Here is a 16,102-nt window from a genome sequence, read left to right as displayed (position 1 = left end):
CCATCAGCATCATTGGTTCACTGGCTAAATTTACTTTTTTTTATAAAAATATTTTTTACTTTTTTCTTTTTAAATTAATTTTTATTGGAGCATAGTTGCTTTACAATGTTGTGTTAATTTCTACTGTAGAGCAAAATGAATAAATCTATGACTTTATGGGAGACAGGACTCTGAAATAGCACTTCTGTGGACAGAATATGCACAGATTCTGTTCTTGTTGATACTGGGGAGAAAATGGGATGTTGTGGGCTGGTAGCATGCCTCCACCTCCTCCTCCTCCTACTAATACTAGCTGGGATTGAATGTTTTCATTGTAAAAACATTGTGTGGGTACTTCTGATGTATTATCTCATTTAATCCTAACAACTCTATAAAGTAACCATTTTTTATTCCTGTTTTACGGACAGGGAAACTGAGGCTTGGGGAAATAAATGAATTTGTTCAATGTCATATAATCAGTAATTGGTAGAACCAAAATCTTAAATTTGAACCCTCTAATTCCAGAACAATATTCTTAGCCAGTGTATACATTACCTCCTAGGTAAGGCTGTGTCGTGGGGGCCCTATAAAATCTGTTATTCAGAGAGGGGGGAAAGGGCCAAGGCATCAGCTGCAGGGGTTCTTTTCTCCCTCCATTCCACATCAAAACTGCTGTTATTTTGGAACAGTAAGTGATTGACAGTGACATCTAAAGAAGGAATGGTAGGAACTGGGAAGCCAGGAAGTGAAGGTTGGTTGTGGGCCCATGGCTTGATGATCCTGGCTATTCTCTAGACTCTTAAGGCTTTTTAGTGTTTCAGTGTCTGAAATAAAAGATGATGACCATCTAAGATATAATACATGAAAATATTGAGTTCTTTTGGTTTAACATTTAGAGCACAGTATTTGGGATTCTTATTCATTTGTTCAACAAATATTTATTATCAGACCCTACTGTGTGTTAGACATTGTACAATATAATTCAATATAATGCAAATGTAACCAAAGATAAGCCAATTAGGCATCATTCTTATGTCTACTGGGCAGGGGAGAAGACAGTGAGCAATCGCATATGATGTCATTGGTGCAGAATGTAAAAGGGGCCTTGCTGTGGGAACTTGTGGCAACGGCATTTCATCCAAGCTGAAATTGCAGGTGGGAGGGGATTAGAAGGGAGTTATATTCCTACTACTATTAACTTGCTGTATGGCCTTAGACACAAGTTGCCTACAATCTAATACCTCCAATTCTTGGTGTAGGGTGGAAGAATAATCACTCCATCACAAAGGCTTTAAAAAAATGTAATAAATTACTATATGAAGTATCCAAATACAATGGCCAGCAGACAGTAATTTCTTTTCTATCATTTTTCCAAATACTCTTGTTCATTGTCAAGGATGACAGGGAAGAAAATTTTACTGAAATAATGAATAATAAGTTTAACAAACAGAAGTGAAACAGTGCAGTTTGCTAACTCAATTTTGCACATGATAGTGGATTCTCCTATGTGTCCAGTGCTGTGCTAAGAGCCACAGATACGAAACCAAAGACCCAGGGACCTCTGCCATCACAAGACTCTATAATCATAGAGGAAACTGCCATACAACTCTCTCTACTGATGTGCCAAAGAACACAGTGATAAAAGGCAGGTAACCAGTGTGATGGAAAGAAAGGAGGGAGAGAACTGGTTTTTTCAAGAGTCTTGTTTTGCCTGGAAAGAGAGGATTTGGAACAAAAGCAAGTCATACTGATTCTGTATGGCTCAGACAGAGCTCATGCCAATGACAAGAACATAGCTGGACTCAGTCAATGCAGGAAGACTTCTAGTACTAGAGATGTTTGTAAATGTCATCAGCCTCATGGTGCTATAATGAGTGCCAAGACTGCACATGCATGAGCAGTCACTACCCAGGTTTTTGGCAGGATCTAGGGATCCAGCCTTGGTTTTTCTAAAGTTCCTTCAAACTCTATTTCTATGACTTGGACAAGAATTAGGCTTGTGGTAAAAATACTTATTAAAAATCACCATTGTGTCTTATACTTGCACACCTTCCATTTTTTTATCTTAAAGATCAATGTGGAAATCTTCTCTTAGAGAACAAATTTTTTTTGTTCATCTTTTGAATTCTATCACAAAACCCATTCCTTAGCCTTTGCTTAAACAATCCCCACAACCTGTCCTTCCTCTGATCTAAAATTCCACTATCAGTCACTAATAAAAAATTTAACTCCTTCTATGTTTTAAAGAATCTCTTACTGTGAGAGAAGGATGCTTATGAGAAGTTAATTTTGTCCAAAAATAATTTTTATTTAAAAAGAGGAACTAGTTTAGCACACATAGAAGAGTTTTTTTTTAAGTGCCAGCTCCAATCAGTTAATGGTGGCTGCCGTGTGGCATGGTGCTGTGGATGATTCTAGTGAAAGAGTAATGTATATAAAGGGTGACAGTCTGAAAGCAGTCATCCAAAGCATTTGTCATCGCTAGAGTAACAGGTCCGTTTCTGGTAGCCCCAGGAAGCTTAGAGTATGGTCTCAAGGGAGCCACTATAAGGATGCAAGACAGAAAGAGATGCTGAGCATTAGGACTGTTTAGGGAACCCTGGAAAGCCTATGGAAACCTGGCAAAACAGTCTTCCCTTGTGTGGTTTTATACCACACAAATCATCCATATTCTTTACCATAAGCTAACGTGTCCCAACTCTAAGTAATGACAGATTTGTTGTTTTTCAGGCAAATGTATCTCTTTCACTTATGATATTTTTTTTTGCCTAGGAAACCAGAAATGAAATTATGTGTGTAGCAAAATCAAGCAATGAGCTTCCAGTCTTAAAGATTATCTTATCCAGACCCTCCATTTATAAATGAGGAAACTGAGGACAGGAATGGTTAAAGTAGAAACCAGTCTACTTTAAAGTAGAAACCAGGTCTCCCATTTCCAAAACTTTGGGGCTTTAAGTTTAGCTTGAACTTCTTAGTTAATTCATAGTCACCAGTGTCCTACCCTAGACTAAAGAACTGGATTATAGGCAAAGCAGAAAGCAGTAAAAGCTGGTATCTCAACTTTTACTACTAGCTCTTGGATGGTGTGAGTTCTGACATCAGAAAGACCTGAATTTCTACCTGTGAGTCCATGAGCAAATTATATGAGCCTGAGTCTTCACTTATTATTCAAGAAATAAGAATACTGCTACCTAAATACAGTCATATAAAGTGCTAGACTTGCAGCAAACACTCAGTAAATTAGGTTGCATTCTCATGGGTTTGCTTCCCAAATCTGTGCTCCCCACTCTCACTAGGGGCCTAAAAATGTGTCCAGCACTGGAACTAGGGTCGTCATCATTTATCTGAATCTGTCATTGTATGTGTTTACTTGATCTCCTGCCATTTTAGAACTTTGTACATGTCAACAGGCATTTCTAGGAAATCAGGTATTTACCAAAAGCATCTATTGATTACTTTATTTCAAGTTCTGTGTGATGTAACCTTGAAAAAACAAGTAGATTCACAAGACTCATTTTAAAATCCAGTATTCATTAATGAATGCTATCAGAAATATTTCTTCATTATCATGAATTTCTTTAATTTTTTCAGGATTATAGTGGCCTGGGGAAAATATTCACCAGAAGAAGTTTAATTATTAATAGTAATTACTTGGAAAGAATATAAAAGGATTATTCAGTTCTCTCAAATGATAGAACACCTTCTATAAAGTTTATCTGAAATAATGAAGACTGTTAGATTCATATCTTTTTTCATTTTCTTCAGCTACATTAGATGTCAGACTCTTCAGAGAAGTTTACTAGATGCAGGTAGGGAATTCTGTTTATAATCTATACATCCTTGTGCCAGGAGGTGTAACGTCATGACAAAATTTCATAGATAGAAAAAGAGAATTAATATATATTGGGGAAACACAAGCAGGAAAAACACACGGGGAAACACACACATCTTCCAGTCTAGATGACAGAATGATATATTTTGAACTTGTATTTAAAATTGGATAAATTATTTTAGATTTATATAAATACATTTAGATTGAGTGTTTATAGACTAATATCATGAGCTACATTATTCAGTACCTACTATGTGCCAGGCACTGTGCTCATTGCTTCACACAAAGGCTTTCATTTAATCCTAACCATTATCCAGTGTAGTAAAAGTGATTAACATTTGATTGATAAAGACAGAAGAATTCTGAGTGCTTAAGTTACTTTCTCAAGGCCATATTCAGTTTCAGAGCTAAAAACTGAACTCAGAATAACTGTCTCCAAAGCCTTTCCCTGTTAATATTGCTAATGATACGATTTCTTTATTAAACAGATAGCGGCTAAACTCTTTAGACTTAGTGACTGCACAATAGCAAACCCTTTAGAAGCTATTGGTATAAGAAGGAAGACATATTTTCAATAGAGAGCATGTGTATGTGTACATGGTGAGCGAGAGTGATGAAGATGTTGAGTAAATCTTAGATGTATGAGATACTGTCTTTGCCACATTAAGACTAGCAAAGTACTAATGTTTATATTGTTGTTCCTAATGCCAGCATTTAATTTTCTTAGTATTCTTTGAGTGTGCTAGTAACTTCTAATAAAAGTTATTTAATTAAAAAGTCAAGTTTAGCTAACTCAGAAGTGTCAATACAGATATGTGTAACATTCGTTGGCCAATGACAGAGAAGAATATATATTTGACAGATTTCAACTACATGATATTTTGGACTAGAAATAAATCATTCACAGAATACAGGTTAAATACAAGAAATGTTCTCAGTTGGTCAGTCATGTCCAACACTTCGTGGCCCCATGGACTGAAGCCCACCAGGATCCCTTGCTCATGGGAATCTCCAGGCAAGAATACCAGAGTGGGTTGCCATGCCCTCCTCCAGGGGATCTTCCCAACCCAGGGATTGAACCACGTCTCTTATATCTCCTGAATTGCAGGCAGATTCTTCACCACCAGAGACACCTGGGAAGCCCAAATACAAGAAAATATATATTCTTATAAAATGTATCCTGATTTATGATGTAAACAAAAACAGATCTGGAAATTTATGAGTGAATAAATGTAGATTTGAATTGTAAAAAGGGGATTTCAACTTGGAAAATTTCCTCTTTTGCAAATAAAAATCTCATTTTCTTTTTTCCCAGCCAAGCAGCAAACAAATGGCCAGAATTTTCTAGAGGAGAACTTAAGAGCTATGTGAGTTTTATTATCAGAAATTTTATTTGAAATTTACACTCATATTATTTTGTAGGGGAGTAGGGCAGTGATATAACAAGACTGATGGAGGAAAGGGGTTTGATTGGCTTCAACATTCACATAAGCGTTTTGTTTCAGCTCTAGCATTATGGTTGCATAGTTTCTTCAGAAACTGACTTATGAAGAAGTACAAATCATAGCTCAAGAGTTGCTAGATCTTGCAGAAAAGTACAAGACCCTCAAGTCACATGAATGCAGAAAAGTGCAAGACCCTCAAGTCACATGAATTACCTTCAGAATCCTGTCACCAGTTGGTAGGTGAATCATGTTCTGCCTTTTTCTATTGAAAAAAAAACAAAACTAAATTGCAAACAAAAGATGTTGCTGTGGGATGGGTTGATTGAATAATCAAGCAAGCAATTTTAATGCAAAATATGTACATGAGTCACACTCAAGATATAATCTTTGCAGGTTTATGAACCTACAGTTTATTAAGTTCATGTCTAGGAGATCACATTCTGAGAACCAAAGACTTGAGAGAATGAATTATACCCTAGGATGTCAGCTTGTTCATCTAAGTTGATTACTCTTTCTTTGTCACTAGACTACTATTGTCTGACAGCTCATATGAAGATTCCTGGGAAATTAAAATACTGATTTAAGAAAGTGTCTAAGAGAATATAAGAAAGAAGAAGAAAGTGAATATTATTATAGGTTTTTTTACCCACTTAGTAGAAAATCTTGAAAATTACTATTGTCTTTTATAAAGTGTGCATCTTGTGATTATAAAAATTCTTTTTTGTTAAACTCTTTATTGAATTTGTTGCAATATTGCTTTTGTTGTTTATGTTCTGGTGTTTTGGCTGTAAGGTATATGGGGTCTTCACTCCCTGGCCAGGAATCAAGCCCATACCCCATGCATTAGGAGGTGAAGTTTTAACCACTGGTCTACCAGAGAAATCTCAGAAAAATCATTGATAAGCATATCAACATTATTCTTATAATCTACATATTTTGGGATCAATTATTCTCATATCAACAATTTAAATACAAATAGTTTTCTTCTTTATTTATAGGTTTTTCCCACTCTATCTTCTTGGGCTAAAACCTATCTATTTTTTATTAGAGTCTAAGTTGTCGTAGGAAAGGGCTTCCCAGGTAGCGCTTGCTAATAGTGAAAGAAACGCCTGCCAATGCATCAGACGCAAGTTCGACCCCCGAGTCGGGAAGATCCCCTGGAGGAGGGCATGGCAACCCACTCCAGTGTTCTTGCCTGGAGAATCCCATGGACAGAGGAGCTTGGAGGGCTACAGTCCAAGGGTTGGCAGGGTTGGACATGACTGAAGCAACTTAGCAGGGCATGCACGCAGTCATAGAAAAATCATTAGCTTTATTAGAAACACACTTTACATGAACTACTTCTGCACTTATTGTACAGTGAGTTCTTATTTCCACTTCAAAGAGATGACCTTTTTCTGACTGTATCCCCTAAATGTGGAATGTCATTTGAAGTTTACAGCATCCCACACATTTACTGCCATCCAAAGGCATTTGAAAACTGAATCATTACAATTCTGTTAGAATATTTGACACTGAACACACATTGCCTCAGAGCTCAATTTTTAAAATAAGTCCCCATGGAAACCAACTAAAAGCCATCATGAAACAAGGGAAGCAAGCCATCACATATTTCTTGGTGGATAATACTTATTAAAAATACCTTGATTTCTTTAGGCCCTGGCCATTTTGACTTATGTTTATTTTAATACCTCTCAGCTGTATGAAAATGAAACACTTATATAAGTAGGGAGAGAATGATATATTCTATTTGGCCAATGTCTAGCACATGAGACTTAACAATCTTTTAAAAGACTTTTGCTCAAAAGAGCTATGTCCAAGGACTACTGGATATGGAGTGTAAGATTATACATTCAGTTGCCTTTTCTTTGTAATTCTTGAACTTTTCTATGGTTAGGAATGTGGATCATCGTGCCTTCCCTCATGTTATTGTTTCCTTCTACAGATGGCTATCTTCCTAGAGCATATTTGCAGTAACCAAGGAATGGCTGACAAAGGTGTATTTTCTGACTGTTGCAACATAAATAAGACAGCAAGACATAAGTGCTTCCTATTACACGAAAAGGATGATACAGATTACACTAAAATATTCCAGATTTCAAATCCTGAGCAGATCTGTGAGATGGGCAAAGAGAATCAAGTGCCAGTGAAAGACGGGTAAGTCACTTTTCCTTGCCAGGTCTTTGAAAAAGAGTATTTTCTAATTTTGAAGACAGATTTTGAGATAAAGCCTCTAAGTACACAATGCTTTATTATATAAAAACAAAGTAAAAATTTGATCTACAATTTATTTTTTTCCTTCAGAATGACAACATGGTCTTAGCAAACCCTGGAGGATATGAAAATGTCTGTGTCATGAAACGCTAAAAATGACTAGGATCTGTAAAGACCCATATCCTTAAAGGTTAGATTGATCAGACCAGTAGCAAATGATGCTGAAAGCTACAATCTAGTAGGCAAAGCATAATAGGCAGAGTATTGGGAATAGAGCGCAGGTAACAGCTTAGGCAAGAGGCCAGTACTTGGGAGGTTCACCAAGGTATAACAGGAGGGATATCTGACAGGCCTAGAATCTGTCATTGGGAACCTAGGAATAAATAATAACAGTAGATTGGACAGAGATCATTTTTCTACTCAAGAACTCTGATTCAATAATTCCTGCCTGCAGTGGATAGCATTATAGCCCATGGGTAGGTGTGCTCATATTTTGTTTTCTTAGTTAGCACAGACATCTATCTTTAGCAAGTAGCTTGGGTAAAGAGGCAGGAAACCAACACCAAGAGAGACAAAAACGACAGAAGTACAAAGCTTCAGTGCTCAAGGAATGCAGTTCTGGTCATTTGGTCAAGACAGACAGATACCAGGAATAAGGGAAGGATCTGAGTGCTGGATATAGGGCAAGAAGCATGGTGCTGACTCTATCATTCATAATTTCAGATTTTAGACATTAAACTGTACACCAGAAGTGAATGAACAGACCTGGCGACTTGATGCTGAACAATGTAAACACCTTTAGTTCAACCATCCAGAAACCTCCCAGGAGTTACTGAGCCTTCAAGAAGAACTTAAGTGGCCCAGTCACTGAGGGTGAAAAGACTAAGGGACAGCGGGTTGGGCAGGTTCTAACTTGTCTGACATGAGGAGCAACCGAATGAAAATAAAATATGAGCTTGGCTACCTATTTACTAGCCATTCTAGGTGAGAGTTATAAAATCAGGTTTGGGTTGAACATTTAGAGATTATAAAACCTAACTAACACTCAGGTAGTGGATCTAATCTCTTCTTGAACATTTACAATGAAATCAGTTACTGTTTAGTCAGTAAGTTGTGTCTGGCTCTTTGAGACACCATGGACTGTAGCCCTGTAGGTTCCTCTGTCCATGGGATTTTCCAGGCAAGACTACTGGAGTGAGTTGCCATTTCCTTCTCCAAAGTCAGTATTGTGGAGTAATTTTATATTTTAATTTAACTTAAGTGCATACAGCTATACATATTCAGGGGAAAATAATTTTCTGATTACTTGCTTCATACTATAAGCCAACAACTTTATTTAATTCTCAACCAAAGAAACAGTAACTTATATCAAAGCTGGAGGAAAAGTCAGCTATTTTGGTCTTATCAAAAGATAGTATATCATACATGTATACTTTCTTGTACATTTGGATTATCTAAGGAGTTTTCAAAAACAGTTTTGATCATGGTAAAATTTTATTGTATATCTTACTTTACTACCCAACTTCCAACCAAGTGTGACTCTGTGTTACTTTACAATAGGACTTTCTATTATATTTTTAAATGGCTCTGATGATTAGGAAGTTTTTTCCTCATATGAAGTTCAACTTTGCCTTTGGAGGTTTGAAATTAGATTGGCTTGTACTGAAAATTCTTGAGAGGAACTAAGCTACTGCAGCACAAAAATGAAGTCTTAGTTTAGCTTAGTACCCAATAGAGAGCAAAGATACTGAACGACTCCATTGAGATTTCCTATTGGCCAAGAATTTTGCCTTTTCTTGGGTGGCAATTATATCTTAATAATATGAATTCTGCTTTTTTTCCCCCCCTACAAGTTAGGCTTAAGAAACCTTGCTGAAATGAAACAAGCCTGTTGATTAAACTTTCAAGAGTAAGCAGGTTGAGTCTGGGGTGAAAGTTGAGGGGAGGACCTCATTTTCTCTTTTTTCGCTTAAGTTGTTGTTTAGTTGCTAAGTTGAGAATGACTCTCTTGTGACTCCATGGGCTGAACCTCACCAGGCTCCTCTGTCCATGGGATTTCCCAGACAAGAATATTGGAGTGGGTAGCCATTCCTCTCTCTCGGGGATCTTCCTGACCCAGCAATCAAACCCACATCCCCTACAGTGTAGGCAGACTCTTTATCACTGAGCCACCTGGGAAGCCCCTTTGATTATACTATCCCTGAAGATAATTGAAGCCTGACTACACTTTCATTTTGGCTTTTGTCTTCATTAGCTGCTCTGACACTTGGCCTCTCAGCCTTCTCCAGCTCAGCTCAGCTCAGCTCCTGACAACTTTCCTGTAAGAAGTAACTCAGAAATGAAAGATGCTTATATACTGGAGCTATACCACCTGGAGCATGTGCTTCAAAGTTACTTTGAAAAGGAAAGAGAACAGAGAAATGCGCAAAGTAATTAACAGCCAAGCCTAGAAGTGGTATATGGCATGTTTATTCATATTTCATTGATTAGAACTCAGTTACATGTTCCCACCTAACTGCAAGGGAGGCTTGAAAAGAAACTTTCCTGTGATTATAAGAGAAAATGGATTTGTTTGAGCCTTAAGCCAGTTTTTGTCTGCGATGTCAACCTTCATTGGGTATTTGTGTATGGGAGGAGGGATGGGGAGTAAGTAATTTGAGCAAGTTTTGTGGAATAGTGTGAGGAGATATGATGATAAGCAGAAGACAGGTCTGGTGCCCAGGCTCCATAGTGAGTGTAGAGAATGAATTTGAGAGGGACTTCCCTGGTGGTCTGGGGTTTCCAGGTGGTGCTAGAGGTAAAGAACCTGACTGCCAATGGAGGAGATATAAGAGACATGGGTGCTGTTCCTGGGTCAGGAAGATTCCCTGGAGAAGGGCATGACAACCCACTCCAGTGTTCTTGCCTGGAGAATCCCATGGACAGAGGAGCCTGGCGGGCTATAGTCCACAGGGATGCAGAGTCGAACATGACTGAAGTGGCTTAGCAAGCATCCAAGCACCACGTGGTGATTAAGACTCTGAACTCCCAATGCAGTGGGCATTGGTTAGATCCTGTTGGGGAACTAAGATCCCACATTCTACAAAATGTGACCTAAAAAGTGTAAAAAAATAGAAAAGAATGAATTTGAGAAGCAAATTAATACTCAGATTTAGTCATAAACCCAAATATTGAGTGACACATCTTGGAGGACAATGGCATAAACTTTCATAGTCTAGAAAGAACTTACAGGTGATCTTGAAAGATTCCTTTTTAATGGGCAAGTAATATTCCATTGTGTATATGTACCACAGCATTCTTATCTATTCATCTGCTGATGGGCATCTAGGTTGCTTCCATGTCCTGGCTATTATAAATGTATGGCAAAATCACTACAATATTGTAAAGTAATTAGCCTCCAACTAATATAAATAAATGAAAAAAAAAAAGATTCCTCTTCATCCACCAATAACTTCTAAATTTAATTCGCCTTTACTAGCTGTACTATCTTCCATTTACAATCAGTTTAGACTATTGAACTTTCTACTTTCACTACTTATATAAAAATGAACACTTTTAATTAGTGATTTCCTTTTCTCACTGGCCCAGAAGATACAGTGGATTACTTCTTGGGCACTGTCTAACCTCACAATGACCTGTCTCTTGTGAACCTTTGAAACATTTAAGTGTAATGGTATCCCATTTCTGTTACCATGAAATTCTAGAAGTTTCAGGTCAATAAAACTAAATGAATCATAAGTTATTAAGAAACAGTGTCAGAACATGTTCTTGAATTCCGAATTATATCATTCCATAATAATTCCATTATTATGACTTTGTATTTGTCAAATTATAGGTACATTTATGAAACTTCTAGGAAGCATCCATTCTTGTATGGACCCACTATTTTAACCATGTCTGTTTGCTATGAAACAGCTGTTCAGTCATGTTGCCGAGAAGAAAATAAGACTGAATGCTTCCAGACAAAGGTAAACTATTTATATGTCAGTTGTTATTTAGGATCTTGTTATGCTAAGTGTGGACTGTGGACTGGCAGCATATGTATTACCTTGCAGCTTGTTAGAGATGCAGAATGAAGATCTTCTCCAGACCTGCTGAATAAGACATCATTTTAACAAGATACTCAGGCCATTCATATAGTCCTCAAAATCTGAGAAGCAAGATCCAGCACAAATATCACTTCATAATACATATTTAATACTTCAATTATTATTTCTGCATAGCAAAACACCCCAAAATTTAGTGACTCAAAAACAATAACAATTATTTTATTATTTCTTATGGTTTCAGTGGGTCAGGAATTCAGGCAGGGTTTATCTGGATGGTTCTGGATCCTGATTTTTCATGTGGTGCAGTCAGACAATGGTTGAATCTGGGGCTCTGAAGGGCTGAAGCACCTAGGGGCTGGTTCAACACCTCTTTCTTCTCATATTACCTTAGGTCCTCTCCATATGTTCTCACTGACTTGGCTGGTTTGGGTTTCCTCACAGCGTGGCAGCCCGAGGGCAGCTGGACTGCTGACATATGGCCACAGTCTCAAGAATGAGTATTCTTATGGATAACGCAGAGGTCCTACGGCCTTTTATGACCAAGCTTCAAAAGTTACCTTTGTTATACTCTGTTGGCTGAAATACCACAAACCTTTGAAGGGGAAAGTAAATACACTGTAACAAAAGCTCACTGTAAGAAAACATGAGATAGAAGACTTTATTGTAGCTAACCCTGGAAAATACCATTAGCCACACATTTAATTTTAACCATATGGCCTTTTCTCCTTCATTGAATAGATGTAAATCAGTGATTAGTTCCATGATAAAAGTACTTTTTAATGTATGCTCATTAAAGGTTCTGGATACCAACATAAAATAACTGTCTTTAGAAGGCACACCAGATGGATTTTCTGAAGGTTACACTGAAATGAATAGTAGTTTGATAATCATTTTGATGAATTCCTCCAGGCTAAACGCAGTACCACCATTTTCTTGCTGTTTTCTTTGATCTCTTCAGTGAGAATTTCTCTCATATTCTTCTCAATCCCTATTTCTCTATTCCTTTAATTATGTTTCTCCTATTGAGCTCCTCATCTTCTACCTTGTGTAAGAAATTAAATAATGTGTCTAAAGAGTCTCTGGCATACACTAAGCATGCAATAATCATAGTTATCGTTAAAGCTACACACACACACACACACACATACACACACATGTATATTTCTTACCTCTCTTCCATTCTTCCCCTAGTTAGCTCCAGTTCCTTCAGAAGCAAATTCTGAATCCCTAAGCAGGACAGTTATTTTTTTTTTTCTCCTTTTAGTTTCATATTGTTAAAAACAACAAAAACAAGTGATTGTGTAGACTTATGTTTCATTACCAGGCATTTGGAAGAATGAACTTTTTCATGACTGTTAGTTTTTTTCAGCTAATTTGTTGCAAAGTTTTATTAATTTTAACCCTTTCCAGAGGAAATTTTTCCTTGATGTATAATATGCCCTTATAATTTAAAAATTTTTTATTGGTGTATAGTTGATTTATAATGTTATGTTACTTTCTGCTATATAACAAAGTTAATTAGTTATGCATACACATAGACCCACTCTCTTTTAGATTCTACCCCCATAAAAGTCTTTTCACGGTATTGAGTAGAGTTCCCTGTTATACACTAGGTCCTTACTAGTTATCTAGTTTATATATAGTAGTGTGTATATATCAGTCCCAATCTCCCAATAAATATATCCCTCCCTTCTACTTTCCTTGATGGTAGCCACAAGTTTGTTTTCTATACCTGTGACTCTATATTTCTGTTTTATAAATGAGTTCATTTGTACCACTAATTCAGATTACACATATAAGCAATGTCATATATTTGTCTTTCTCTGTCTGACTTCACTTTGTACAATAATCTCTAGGTCCAGCTATGTGTCCCTCTATGTTAAGCATAAGCCGGTGCTTTTGAATTAGTTCTTTTCTCATCTCCCTCACTCTGTGATGGTTACAGTCTTATTGCCTCCAGAATGTCTGTTCCCAGGAGTTCTTAATCCTTACCCAGAGAAGACTGCATAGTCAATCATGTGAAAGTGGTGTCAGTGATCACAGAATGTGCTTTATGAGTTAAGCCTTCACAGACTCTCTTGTGAAGAAGAGAATAATCTTATTTGTATTTGGTTTCAAATAAGTGCAACACAACAAAATAAGAACAAAATAATAATTATATTTGTAATTAATTATAAATGTAAATATTATCATAGGACCAGATTTATGATTTGAATATTGCCTCTGTATATATTTTTTAATTTGTTCTTTAAAAAGCATTGTAAGATATTGTTACCCAAAGTAAAATTAATATATGGTCAATATAATGTTTTAAGTCAATATATAGAGCTATTCTGAAATTTTAAAATGTTAGTTATATTATCACCACACAGAGATACTAATTTTGGTATATTTACTTTTATTCATTTTTTTTCATTCACAGGTTTTATTTTGTACATTGTTGTGACCAAATTGAATATACTGTTTTGAACAGAGACTTAAACATATGTGCTTTACATTAAAAGTGTACATCTTTTCGAAAACAATGTGCCATTATTCACTTAGGCATCTCTATTCTTTTGAGACATTTTATGTCCAAAATTTTGCTACCATAGCAAGGCATACATATTCTTCTTTTTGAATAATTATATTTTTATTTATTCAGAGACATTTATTTGGAATAGAGTTTCAGAAGTCAAAATTCTGAGTTAAAGAATATGAAGATTTTGGGGGGCTCCATTAATTTATACTGCAAAGCTAGAGTATATATTATAGACAAGCATTTAAAGACATGTTCAAGATGACAGGGCTAGTAACTTGAATAAAATCAAAATACAACTGTAAGCGCTCGGGCCTGGTGCACTGGGAAGACTCAGAGGGATCGGGTGGAGAGGGAGGTGGGAGGGGAGACAGGGATGGGGAATACATGTAAATCCATGGCTAATTCATTTCAATGTATGACAAAAACTACTGTAATGATGTAAAGTAATTAGCCTCCAGCTAATAAAAATAAATGGAAAAAAAAATACAACTGTAAGACATTATTGAAATTTATTCCATTGGCTCTCTGGGTTCTTGTTTGTTCACTGTCTTGTTCTCATTTATACATCAAATGTCTAAGTTAAGGGACAAACGCTCTCTGGAGAAGTGAATGCTATTTTGTAAAAAACAGACAAACCCAAAAAACAACAACAAAAAAACAGAACCTTCACCAACATTATGCTTTTACCTTTGGTCTCAGAGGTAAGACAATAAAGACTTTTTAATTTTGAGAAGATACATGATTTTTTTCTCTTCTTTACTAACCATGAGGTGAACTTTTTCAATTATTACCATAGTTCTTTGATGAGTCATTTTTCTAATTACAGCTGGAACCCACCAGAAAGTACGTTAGAGAAATATCTTTGAGGCATCACCATTTATGTGAAATTGGGATTAAATTCAACCACAAAGTAGCAATAGCCATGTAAGTTACCTACTTAGATTTGTGGACTTTGCTGCTTTGGATCACCCTCTGATTGAACTCATTGAAAAATCATCTATCTCTGTTCACTAATGTCTCTCAGCACGAACCTGGTTCCTATCTCTACAGGGGTGCTACTCGGCTATTCAGCAGGGCACCCTGGGCTATGCTTCACATTGCACAGTCCTCATCTCCACTCACTGTTTCCTGTCCTAATACCTTCCAGCAGCTCAAATTTTTAAGGCTCTTCTCCAGTGTACAAAAGATTCTCTATATTCAGATTCATACCCTTAGTTGTTCTGTATGGTTAAGGCTGGAGGACAAAAGGTATTTTTCCCTTGGAAGATAAGACAGATTTTGGCTTTAATGTCACAAAAAAACAAAAATTGAGTGGTGTTTTTGGGGTGGGGATAGAGGAGTGTGGGGTGGGAGGAGAATTTGATGTCACTCAATGTGTCTCCTTCTTGGTCCAGATTTTGTTTCTGTTTACCCCTGAATACATGCATCTTCCTTATATCACCTTCTTACCCATTTAAGGACAATATTGCATTGCCTGGAAGCTCAGTTCTTCTTATAAGGCGAGCCTATTTTTCATGGTTCAGTGGTAAAGAATCCTACCGCCAAGCAGGGGACGAGGCTCGATCTCTGGGTCATGAAGGAATGGCAATCCACTCCAGTATTCTTACGTGGAAATCCCATGGACAGAGGAGCCTGGCAGTCTACAGTCCCTGGGTCACAAAAAACTTGGACGTAGCTTAGTGACTAAAGAACAACAGAACAAAAAAGTTTCAGGGATGTTGTTCAGTTGTCAACATAGAGGGGCAAGGGAGAACCAATCCTTTTATAATTAATGTCTTTATGGAAAAGAATTTTATTTGGAAATAGGGCAGATAAATTCCCAAAGTACTTGTCCAAGCAACTCAACTTCTTTAAGCAATAATATGAATAATGACAATGACCGTACTTACATGATTATGAACTGAATAATTTTCATTTTGTGACTTAGATTTTTGGATGGCTCTTGGTTCTATCACTGAAGAAATAGAAAACGTAATATGCAACTATCTTTATCCTACATTTGCAAATGTACTTCTATTCCTTTGATTACTCATTGAACTAGAACTAATTTTAGAAAGAATTG

General features: G+C 36.7%; 1 pseudogene; it reads left to right on the top strand.

Moving 5' to 3' along the window:
- The first annotated feature begins 25 nt into the window (after positions 1-25).
- LOC110132145 (alpha-fetoprotein-like) overlaps positions 26-16,102 on the top strand; it is a 46,826-nt pseudogene continuing 30,749 nt past the window's right edge.

Source organism: Odocoileus virginianus, chromosome 29, assembly GCF_023699985.2.
Source record: "Odocoileus virginianus isolate 20LAN1187 ecotype Illinois chromosome 29, Ovbor_1.2, whole genome shotgun sequence".
Lineage (NCBI taxonomy): Eukaryota > Metazoa > Chordata > Mammalia > Artiodactyla > Cervidae > Odocoileus > Odocoileus virginianus.
Note: the sequence above shows the minus strand (reverse complement) of the source record. Positions and strands in the feature narration are given on the sequence as shown.